The following is a 13,483-nucleotide window of genomic DNA, read 5'->3' on the forward strand; positions in this document are numbered from 1 at the left end:
AAAACTGTTCAAATGTCATTGTCACGGTATATGACGAAAACGTCTCATTTCAATATCGGTATTCGGTAAAAACAATTCTAGCATAATGTTACAATGTCTCTTGTCATCCGTTGTACCGTGCGTCGTGTCGTATCATGTTTCGTATTGTGTGTTGACCGTCCACTCTTTTACGTTCAACAAAGATACGACGGGGGACACGACGCATGACATTTCTAAGCCCTTCCTATAGTCCACGCATTGCAGACTCACGCATGCATGCACGCACTCACATAATCTTATCTCGGATTCATAATTATTGAAAGTAATATCTAAGTTGTAATGATTGTTGAACTTACCTTAGTTATTTTTTCTTCTTTTGCTGTTAGTGTTGCGACATGTAACGGTGGACAAATTCGTGTAAGGTGCGACATATAGCGGCAGATGATTTTGCGACATTTAGCGATGGTTGCGACATTTAACGTTAACCTTCCGACATTTAACGTTAACCTTGCGACATTTAACTTTAACGTTAACCTTGCGACATTTAACGGTGTTGCGACCTTTAACGGTGCCAGAAACAGTAATACGCTCCAGGTGCCGAAAGTTCAGAGGCAGTACAAATTGATTGTATAAATTATACCGTGTTCAGACTACGTTTTTAATCCTACATTAACTTGGGTTTATTTTTTAAACTTGTTTGCGTCCACACTATATGTGGTGTAAAACGTGAATTTTGTAAAGGTCAAGTGGTTTCTGTAATGTAGCATTAAAACTACCTCGGGAGGTGGTTTTAATACTACATTAAAAAGTAATGCTACATTATTTTACAAATGTGAACGCAAATATGGGTTATAACTGGTTTTACAATCCCAAATCCACAGATCTTACCTTTTGCAGGAAGAATATCATGTGTTTCTCTTTTGTATCAAACAATTGATGCTGTGGCTGGCAAAAGTGATTGGACTGTTGTTGAAACAAAAACATTAAATTGCGATATGGAGTCATGCTGATGCTCAAAATGGACAATAGATGGAATGAACAGAAATTCTTAGATGAACACAGAAGTTTAAATATTGATGACCCCTTCTTGTTTCTGTTAGCCTCAATTCTTTGTAACCTTTTTTGCTTATTGCAAGATATTTAACTTTCAACATTGCATGTATATATTTAAACCACTTTTCTTTGCCCAGTGTGGACGCAAACTAGATTATATTTTGATGGGTTTTGAATGTCAAATACCAATTATAGCCAATTAGTGCCTAATAAAAATAAAACCGTTCTGCTAGTGTGAACACGGTACAAGTGTGACAGATGACAAACACTGTATGCTTCATAGGCCTTTAAAAATTGGTGAAAAAAAGACATACAGACGATTGGAGCAGGCCGATGGTGTTTTGGAAGGTTTCTGTATAATGGTTATCTGCATCCAGTGCTTCTTGAGAATAAGTTGTTTAAAGGTATCTCTATATTTGGCACTAGCGGCCCAAAAAAGGGGACTGTATGCCGCCATTTGAACAAGTTTGGAACAGGACCGTTTGAGAAGAAGTTGTTTGAAGTATTTCTATTTTAAGATCTAGGGCCCCCTAAAATTTTAACAAATTGGGGGCGGACCTTGCAACGGTGCTACTAGTCTGTGTTCAGACCGTACGCTTTGTTCAAAGGAGATAACTCCTGAGGCTATTCAAATTTTGTATAATTATGTCCCTTGTCTTCTCAAAACAGACTAGATAATCAGAGCCAGGACTGATGAAGTCAGAATTTTTTACAGATTTTTTTTCTAAAAAAAACAAACAAAACATTATCTAGTCGGTAGCCAGACTACGGTGCTACAAAGTTTAATGAAGAAGCAGTTTATGAGGTTATTTAAGGATAACATGGTGTAATAGCCATATTTCATATCTTGTAACTGGATGGTAATATTTAAATGAAATTTGGTCACTTTAAAGACATTCAACATTAAAAACGTTTCACCGAGAGACTTTTCGAATTTTATCATTTTTTGGGGAGATAACCGGTATTGAAGTTAACATTGATGCCTATGGGAAATTTATAATTTCTTTGATTATGAAAATCTGATCTTGAGTTTCGAGAAAATTTTGCGGTAGAAAGCTGCATTATATGATTCTGATACAAATTTTTTTCTAGTTTTCAGGGGATAAAACTCATGAAAAACCAAAATTATCAGGGGAGGTAATCTAAAGGAAATTTTTGAGAACTTCTGTCACTATCTAACTTGTCAATATGCACCTTATTTCTATCGTTTGACATTTTCAAAGCTTACATTATCAAGTTGTATGTACGCTTTTGGTGAAACTGAGGCCTATTACGGGTAGTCATCCTTAAAGGTATTTCTATAAGGTATATCTAGCGGCCCTTAAACGGGGCCAAGCGCCCCCATTTTAAAAAAAAATGTAAGTGGACCTTATAATGATGCCACAAACCAAGTTAGATGAAGATCCATCTACCAGTTCACCGGGAAAAGTTGTTTCAAGGTATTTCTATTTTAGCTGTAGCAGCCCTTAAGAGACCAAGTGCCCCCATTTGAACAAAATTAGGAAATGACCTATAATGATTCCACAGAACAAAATAGATGAAGATCCATCAATCAGTTCTTTAAAGGTAATTCTATCTTTAGCTCTATCTGTCCCTAAAAGAGGACCCATGTGAACAAATTTAAGAGAGGACTTTGCAAACATGCTACAGGTCAAGTGTAATCAAGATCTGTTAAGCAGTTCAAAAGAAAGAGTTGTTTAATGGTTTCTATTTCAGCTCTAGTGGCCCCTTAAAGGAACCAAGTAACCCGAGTTGAACAAAATTGTGAGGAGACCTTACAATGATGCTACAGAACAAATTTGATGAAAACCCATCAATCAGTTCAAGAGAAGTCATTCAAAAGAATATCTATTTTCAGCTCTAGTAGCCCCTAAAAAGGGCTACGAGCCCATTTTAACAAATTTGGGAGAGAACTACTGTTCAAGTTTGACAAAGATCCATCAAGCAGTTTAAGTTTTTTTTTAAGGTATTTCTATTTTTAAGTCTAGCAGCCCCTAAAAGGGGCATTATGTCCCCATTTGAAAAAAAAAAAAAACACAACAAAAAAACCCAAAAAAACAAGGCAGTCTGAAAGACAGCTATATCCCCCGCTGCTGTTATGGATTGTAAAAGGGTTGATGGTATTGGGTGGAAGCATTGACGTTCTTAATTATATTTCATTGACCTTGAGTTGTGACCTTGACCTTGACCTTGAGCCAACATGGCTGACTCATGAGTTCTGCACATTGTCTTGATGAGGTGATCATTTGACGAACTAAGTATCATGAAAATCCCTCAATGGTTTTAGGAGATACAGAGTTCAAACCTTTGACCTTAGGTTGTGACCTTGACCTTGAGTAGACATGGCTTACTCATGAGTTCTCTACATCGTCTTGATCAGGTGATCATTTGACCAAAGTATCATGAAAATCCTTCAAGGGATTTAGGAGATACGAGCGGACACAAAATGGAAGACTCAAACCTTTGACCTAGAGTTGTGACCTTGACCTTGAGCAGACATGTCTGATTCAGGAGTTCTGCACATCCTCTCAATGAGGTGATCCTTCAAGGGGTTTAAGAGATACAGAGGAGACACAACATGAAAGTTCCAAACCTTTGACCTTGAGTTGTGACCTTGACCTTGAGTCTACATGGCTGAATCATGAGTTCTGCACATTGTCTTGATGAGGTGATCATTTGACCAAAGTTTCATGTAAATCCTTCAAGGGGTTTAGGAGATACAGAGCGGGCACAAAATGTTACAGACAGACGGAGACCATTTCTATAACCCCCACCACTCGTGGCGGGGGATTAATGAAAGAAGGCCTCAAAATGATGCTACAGACCAAATCTGATGAAGATCCTTCGAGCAGTTCATGACAAGAAGTGCTTTAAAGGTTTTTCTATTTTCAGTACCGGTACTAGCTGCACCTAGAAAGAGCCAAGCTCTAGTTTGAACAAAATTGGGAGAGGACCTTATGATGCTACAGATCAAGTCTGATGAAGATCCAATAATGAGAAGTCACTTAAAAGTTTTTTCTATTTTTAGGTATGGTGCCCCCTAAAAGTTGCCAATCTGAAACATTTAAACAAACTTGATAGAGGACTGTTCCAGGATGCTACTGACCAAGCTTGGTGCAATTCTGACCTTTAGTTTCTGGTGATATGTAATCTGAAGGAAAGTGTGGACCGACATATGGATAACAGACGTTGAGCAATCAAAGTTATTCATCCCCAAGCAGTTCGTGCTCGGGTGAGCTAGAAGTGGAATGTGTAACCTTCAGTTCTGGAAAACACTATAAACTAGAGCTGCTTTTGAGAAAAGCGCATGTCTCCCACAACTGCCTAATCATCTAAATAGTAAGTCAGACTTTATATACAAGTCTGGTAAAGATCGGACGAGAACTGTTCGACTTAAGAGAGCGGACAAGAGTAAAAAGGCCGATTTTCGGTAATTCAAGGGCCATAATTCCTAAGTGTCTGGGCCGATTTGGCTTGTTATCGAACTTGGCCCAGGACTTATGGTCAAACACATTTTGTTCAAGTTTGGTGAAGATCAGATGAGAAATGTTTAACTTGGAGCACGGACAAGATTTGCGACAGGCACACACACAGAGACAGGAGTAAATCAATGTCTCCAACACCACTGTTTGGTGGGAGACATAATATAGTATTGCAAAGGACCATGTATGATAAGGCACAGTTTTAGCCCCCAAATTTCGAAGAAAATGAAAGTAAAAATACATCTCAACGATATGGATTATTTGAAAGATAAAGGCTTAGTCTTCTTTTGAAGAAAAAATGTACATGTATCAGTTTTGCGTTAAAAGTCATGATTCATGGTCTAGTTTCAATCATCAACACAGATTTTGTACATTTTTAGATGTTTTCATGCACTTTATCAACACAGTACGATACGAGCGCAAGGGAGAACAATTTTAGTTTTTGGATATGTGTTGAGGATTACAAAAACACGGAGAATGATACATGAAAGAAGATTGTTCTAAGGTGCGCTCGTAGTAAATTTTGAACAAATACGGTATTTTTCCGAACATTTTTACTCTAAAAATAGCCATATAAAGGGACGAAACTCTTGCTTTACTTGAAGAGCTTGGCGTAAAGGTAAGTAAAACATCTTGTGACGTCATGCGGAAGTGATTTCGTTTGAAACTGGGTCGCGCGCGATCAAAAACTAGGTCAGTAGGTCTAAAAATAGAAAAACCTTGTGACCTCTCTAGAGTCCATACGTTTCAATGGATCTTCATGAAAATTGGTCAGAATGTTCACTTTGATGATATCTAGTTCAAGTTCAAAACGAGGTCACGTGCCATCAAAAACTAGGTCAGTGGATCAAATAATAGAAAAAATCTTGTGACCTCTCTAGAGGCGATATTTTTCATGGGATCTGTATGAAAGTTGGTCTGAATATTCATCTTGATGATGTCTACGTCATGTTCGAAACTGGGTCAACTGCGGTCAAAAACTAGGTCAGTAGGTCTACGTCGTCAGTGTGTTCATGCGTAAACTTTTGCTTGTGACCACTCCAGTTTAAGGTCCAGCCTTGAAATTTGGATGACATGTATAGTTTTGCATACCAATCTTTAAAATGTCTTTCAGTGACCATATTTCTACCTACTTATCTACTTTCTAATATTTTAGCATCAGTTTGAAACATGTGGTTCAATATACTCAGGTGAGCGGTACAGGATCATCATGACCTTCTTGTTTTCTTTCTTTGTTGCTTCATAATTAATTAACAAACAAAAGAAAGTCCTTATTTATATTTTGTATGCAATAAATCTGGAAAACTGTACTAAATTAGAAAGGCAGCGCTTTTGATAAGCCATACCCTACCGCCTCTTAACACAGTACTTTGGCAGATGTCCTTGAAAGCTTGGTTGATTGGTAAGAAGTCGGTTTCAGCCACGATAGTATGAAGTATACTAATGGTCGAAAATAAGGATAACGTGTGATTTATTATTGATGCAATTTGCTATCACAGAATGATGTCAGAGTAAAATAACAAAGTATGTAAAATCTCTTCATATTTACATTGTACATGTAGATAACTTTTTGCCTGTAGAAAACATTTCACATTCCAAATGTTTGGCCATTAGGCATTCCATTGGCCATCAAGATACAGACATCGCTAAGATAGTTTCAAATGACTGAAAAACGAAATGATCAGTGTTATAAAAATGTATTTCGGGGCGTAACAGTTTAAACAAAAGTAAATAATATTATAAATAATCAAGTGGTGTCAGCAACAATTACAAATTAGACTTTTAATATGTATTTAGCTAGTTTACTTCCGAAAATTCTTCTGCATCTTTATATCAGGAAAAAGATATTAAAATATTTTACAACATGCGATGCCTCAAGAGCCAATACGTGATTTAGAAGTTCCTTGTTCCGTTCAAGGGAAAACAATTATCTCAATTGACTTTAAATGATCGAGAACAATCCACTAAATTTGGATTTCTTCTTTCGAAAAATTCGTGATCATTAACTGGAAGTAACGGCGTTTAAACACAATGCATCTCAAACGCTGGTGTCCTGTCCCTATTTCAAATGTCCGTATGGACTAATTGTTTTTACCAATGACAAAAAGTACAAGGAAGACAAGTGTGGTATTCTAAGAAGACGGCTTTTAAACGCAATGCATCTCAAGTGCTGGTGTCCTATCCCTATATCAAATGTCCGTATGGACTAATTGTCTGTAAGAATGACAAATAGTACAAGGAAGACAAGTGTGGTATTCTAAGAAGAAGAAATTTGAACAATTAAATATGCTTAAAAATAAATTGAAACACTTACGCGTTGGGATGGGAATAAACATTTTCGTTTTATCTTTTACACATCATATTAATTATTGAAATCCTAAATAACAGATTAAAGAATTAATACAATCCTGGTGGGATTCAATGTATGTCAGTAACAACAAGGCCAGGTATCCAGTTAGGAAAGCCTTTTAACATAAAACAAAGTTTCAAAAATCATGTACCGGTATATATGAAACTTAATCTGATCTTAATTGATGATCATCAAATGAGTGAAACTGCTATATAAAAAGATAACTATATGAATTTTTCCCTAATTTTCATGAGTCAGTTCCTGAGTACAATTACAGTGTGACTTCTTGCGCACTTGAATAATATGAAGACAATGCAGTATGTATTTACAGCAAATCATCTAGTTTCAACCACTTATTTTAAACGTGAATTGCAACAGGAGTGAGTGAGTGAGTGAGTTGGGTTTTACGGCGAATCGACACAAAATGGTCATATATCGCCGAGAAGAAGTCATATTGCAAACGCCAACTGTAAAGCCTAAACACTGATGTAAAAATGTAAAGCATACCTAAAAACATCCATGTAAAAATGTAAAGAACACTATGAATAATGTAAAACATATCTAAAAACATCCATGTAAAAATGTAAAGCATATCTAAAAACAGTAATGTAAAAATGTATGTACGCGTGTGTGAAAATATCAGCTGCAAACATAATAATATTGCAAGATGTAAATAAAAATAAGAAGTGTTAGATCTTTTGATATATTCCTATCTGCTTTAAAAACGATAAAGTATTTCCGACTGAAACGTTGTCAAATAATTCTCTCAAAGATTGAACGTCATAATATGTACTGCGTTGTGTAGCAAAGTCCACACAGTCGATTAAAATGTGTTTAATAGTTAGCGGTGTTTGACATGGTACACATTCGGGTTGATCTTCTTTATTCAAAAGGTAAGAGTGAGTCAAGTAAATGGTAACGTACATAATTTTGCTCTTTTACACCACAAGCTGGGTCAAGTGTTTAAGTGATGTGTTTCAATCTCATATTGTTTATGTATGTTTGTTAGATAGTTCATAGTAAATTATTGAGTTACAATGTATAATAGACAGAAAACAAAATATATTTCGTACTTTGTTACTAATATTGTAAACCTTTCCTGTCTTATTTTTTCATTTTATAAAACTACACAGCGCAAAGGGCTTGGATTGTTTAATTATGTCTGTTTTGAAAAGTTAAAATTGTTATGTAAGATCTTGTTGTACCCTTGGATTTGTGTTTTGAGCGAATTTGAGCTAGAGTCACATGAACTCCTTTCATATTTTTTGTCAGGTCCTGTTCTAACCGCTCATACAAACTATTTTCCGACACTATCTATCTCCCGATACTGACCAACCCTTTACAGGGACGTAGACACTTCCGTGCGCGTCAAGCCCCAAAAAAAATCTGTTAGTAGAAAATAAAAGATAATCGAGCCTAATAAAAGGGAAAGAAACATTTGTTAGTGATTAAAACAAGAGGACCATGATGGTCCTGAATCGCTCACCTGTCCCCAATTGACACAGTTTTGAACTGAGTATGACGTCGTTTTTTCTATTATTTGACATAGTGACCTAGTTTTTGAGCTCACGTGACCTAGTTTTGAACTTGACCTAGATATCATCAAGATAAAATTTCTGACCAATTTTCATGAAGATCCATTGAAAAATATGGCCTCTAGAGAGGTCACAAGGTTTTTCTATTATTTGACATAATGTAGACATGGTACCTAAAAAATTCAGATTCATCTTTATAGGTTTTTTTCAGAGTGAAATGATAGCTACGTGCACCAATTTTCTACATATATTTATGGTTTTCCTCTTCTCCATGTCAAAAATAGAAATATTTGATATCTAAAAATGACTTTCTCAAAATATCTGAAGCAAAATGGACAACTCTTGTATTGGCCGTTTTTCAAAGATTTTAGGACTTCCCCAATTATAGTCTATATCAAAAGCTCCCACAGCTAAATAAACTCAATAGAGTATAAGGTAAGTTCACTCTACTTTCAACATTTTGAAAGAGCCTATACTGAACTTCCTTTTGTCTTTTAATAAAGTCAAATTCCAAGACTAGCCAAGAGTCTAAAACGCTGAAAAAATTCTGAGTGAACGAGAATGACATGCTCTTTATTAAAGCTTACCAAAACCATACAAAAATGTACCTTAAAGAAGTATTAAAGATTTTATATTGTAAACAAACCCCTACACCATTTTACCATCAATATTTTCCACTCATGAAATGCACTCAATTCAGGTGATAATTGTTGATTATTTGTAAATGAGAGGCCCCAACAAAAACCTTTTTTAGTTTATTTAGGTAGTTGACCTGTAACGAAATCATCAAATAGAGTAATCTCCATATGCTTTTTCAGCATTTATTCGTTTTTCAAGGAAAGCGCAAATGATCGTGCTAGTTCCCTCCAGAGAATGTTTAAATTGAGAATTGCTTAAAATACATTACATAGAGTGACAGTCATTACCTGTCAGCTACCTTAACATGTAGTAATTACAACCACTACCTTAAAACATTGTAATTATATTTGACGACAATGAATTTTTGTTATAACTTTTTTTGTTATTTCTCATTGTTCGATATATGCATTTTACATTTTGATATATAAATGTTGTGTAAACCAATGTATCACCATTGAGAACAATAAATAAACAACTTTGGCTAAAAGATCAAAACTTAATAACGTTTCTTAATGTCGTTAATTTTCTTCAAAGGAATGTATGCATTATTCTATATAATCTTCATGCATTACTAAACTTTCTATCAGGGCCTCACTACAACTTACAAAATAACTGTCAGTGTAAGTCATGAGAAAAGCCTGCATATTGTATATTGAATACAAAGGGATTTAAACAAATGTAGGTCATATTTTGTCTGCCTGATAAGTTGTTTGAAAAAGGACCTATCTGATTTTTCTTTCACTTTTGATCAATGTTTAATGTTGGATTCAGTTTATTGATCAATTCAGAGTTGTCCCCCTTTGATTTATTTGGGTAGGTACCATCTCTACATAATGATCTAGTTTTTGAAGGCACGTGATCCAGTTTCGAACTTGACCTAGATATCATCGAGGTGAACATTCTGACCAATATTCATGAAAATCCATTCAAAAGTATGGCCTCTAGAGAGGTCACAAAGTTTTTCCATTTTTAGACCTACTGACCTAGTTTTTGACCGCAGTTTACCCAGTTTCGAACTTGACGTAGATATCATCAAGATGAACATTCAGACCAACTTTCATACAGATCCCATGAAAAACATGGCCTCTAGTGGTCACAATGTTTTTCTGTAATTTGACCTACCTACTGACCTAGTTTTTGTCGGCACGTAACCCAGTTTCAAACTTGATCTAGATATCATCAAGGTGAACATTCTGACTAATTTTCATGAAGATCCATTGAAACGTATGGACTCTAGAGAGGTCACAAGGTTTTTCTATTTTTAGACCTACTGACCTAGTTTTTGACCGCAGTTGACCCAGTTTCGAACTTGACGTAGATATCATCAAGATGAACATTCAGACCAACTTTCATACAGATCCCTGAAAAATATCGCCTCTAGAGAGGTCACAAGATTTTTTATTATTTGACCTACTGACCTAGCTTTTGTCGGCACGTAACCCAGTTTCAAAATTGATCTAGATATCATCAAGATGAACATTCTGACCAATTTTCATGAAGATCCATTCAATACAATGGCCTCTAGAGAGGTCACAAGGTTTTTCTATTTTTAGACCTACTGACCTAGTTTTAGACCGCAGTTTACCCAGTTTCGAACTTGACCTAGGTATTATCAAGATGAACATTCAGACTAACTTTCATACAGATCCCATGAAAAATATGGCCTCTAGAGAGGTCACAAGGTTTTTTTTATTATTTGACCTACTGACCTAGTTTTTTTCTGCATGTAACCCAGTTTCAAACCTGACCTTGATATCATCAAGGTAAACATTCTGGCTAATTTTCATGAAGACCCATTTAAAAGTATGGCCTCTAGAGAGGTCACAAGGTTTTTCTATTTTTAAACCTACTGACCTAGTTTTTGACCGCAGTTGACCCAGTTTCAAATTTGACCTAGATATCATCAAGATGAACATTCAGACCAACCTTCATACAGATCCCATGAAAAATATGGCCTCGAGAGAGGTCACAAGCAAAAGTTTACAGACGCACGGACGACGGACGCCACGCGATCACAAAAGCTTACCTTGTCACTTTGTGACAGGTGAGCTAAAAATAAAAACAGGGATGAAGAGCAAGGTTATGGTGAAGTGTGTTCAATGTTGCAAACAGCGGCATTAAACTGCTCAAGGGTTGGAAGGTAGGGAATGTCAGGTGGAAGATTATTCCACAGGACAATAGTCCTGGGGGAAAAGGAATATTCGAGGTTGTCAGTGGTGACAGAGATTACCCTGTAAGACAGCTAATGATAATGGCGTTATTGCCTTGTTAAGGGGATGAGATAATCTTCCATGGGGAATGCAACCAGTTGATTTGAGATTTTATACATTAGAGAGAGTCGGGTGTAAAGGCGCCGGAGATCTAGCCTGCGGAATTTTTAGACTGTATAGCATGTCAGTGACAGTGCAGTTGCGGCCAAAGTCAGACATAGCCTAACGTGCTGCCCGTCTTTGGACCGCTTCTATTTTGGTTGTGTGTATGGAGACAATACTTCGCAACTATATTCCAGCTGTGGTCTGACGAGGGTCTGATATGCCATGGAGTTTGATTTGTCCTTTTGGTAGACCTATTTATATGGGCGTCCCACGACAGATCGTTTGAGATATCCACGACAAGGTATTCTGTTGAGGCGACATATTCTAGTAATGTATTATGCAGGTGGTATTATTAGGGAATAGGATATTTCCTTCTTTTGACGCGGATAACTTGACACTTGGAAGAATTGAATTCCATATCAAAGTCCAGCTGACACTTTTCTCATGGCTCACTTTATCAAATGCTTTACTGAAAATCTTATAGTATCAGGTCAACCTGCTGTTTGTTTTACACTGATTTGACAAGGTCATTTACAAGCATTCGAGGAGAAATAATGGATGCTTTTAAAAAACAATGCGTAAAAAATCAATCTGTTACCATGGTAACAAGTAATTAGATTTGTAACCATGACAAGTTCTAAACTTACAAAATTAGATAAAATAGATATAAAACAATAAACATTTCTTGATGTGTCTTTATTTTGGAAAATTGAGAAAATACAATTTTTACCTTACTTTTCAGCTGTTTTGAGTAAAGAAGAGTTATCTCCCTTTATATTGTTTTTCTTATTCAAGTATTATAATGGGTATTAAATGCCAAAATGAATTGTACACTGTATTAGCAATGAATGATCAGGTCAAGTTCTAATTTAAGTAAATAATAACTTCAGTATGGCACTTTTTAAGCATACCCCCTCAAAACCAAATATTCAGACACTTGGACACATGCATATATAAATCAGTATTTTTTAAAAATACTGATTTTATTCAGATATTTGGCATCTAAATCAAGAAAATAGACATATTTTATAATCTAATGATGTATTCAAAAACAAAATTGGATCGGGGGCCCAAAACACCCCTTATCATACATGGTCCTTTAAGCTGCAATATGGGTATTACTGCAATAACGAAAATAAGTCTCAACTGACTACTCAAAAGTGTACAATACAGAGGAAAACTGGAGATTGCCTTTGGTAAAAGCACGTACAAAATACCACTTTAGGTGAATCAACTTAGCAGTGACATATGCTGGGGGAATGAACAATAATACATTTCTGATTTTGAGAAACTATCACCTGTTAACAGAATATTGTATGCAACGAAAACAATAACTGAAAATATCTTAAGTTGGTAATTTCAGATACATATATATCTAAAACTAACACCATACCCGTTTGAACAAATTGAGGTCCTTACGATCATGCTACAGACTAGTGAAATACCAAACAAAACCCCGGGTGCAATATAATCACATGATGAACCAACATTCCTATAATTTCACGACTCTAGGTCACATGCTTTTGGAGATAATGTACATCACTTTAAAGGATATTTTTTTAAAAAGTCAAGGGTCATAACTCTCATCTTACCAAGTGATATGATCACTGATATCCCAAACAACACCAGGTGCAAAACTTTACATGCTGAATACCAATCCTATAGTCTCTGAGTCCAATACTTTTGGAGAGACAGTTAACCCTTACCCCACTAAATTTCTATAATGAACTTGTCCATCTTTCAATTTGGACAGTACCATTAACTGTTGAAAGGGGTACTTAGCAAAAAGATACTGATCTACACAGGTCGCAAAGGCAGAATTAATCGTGTCCAGAATGATAAGGGTTAACATTCCACATAAGTACAAAGGCATATCAAAATAATTTTCATCGTTATCAACAATAAAATAACTCTGAACTGTATCATACTGACACCGCCAATTGTTTTGCACATTATTAATGGTTTTCAACTTTGGCAGATAACAGACTTAATTCATATCAAACAGACAGTGACTATTTTAAGACTCGCGTTCAGTTCATATCAGAACTTTTTTTAACCCTTATCATGCTGGGCATGATTAATTCTGCCTTTGCGACCAGTGTAGATCATGACCAGCCTGCAGATCCGTGC

This window comes from Mercenaria mercenaria, chromosome 4, assembly GCF_021730395.1.
Source record: "Mercenaria mercenaria strain notata chromosome 4, MADL_Memer_1, whole genome shotgun sequence".
NCBI lineage: Eukaryota > Metazoa > Mollusca > Bivalvia > Venerida > Veneridae > Mercenaria > Mercenaria mercenaria.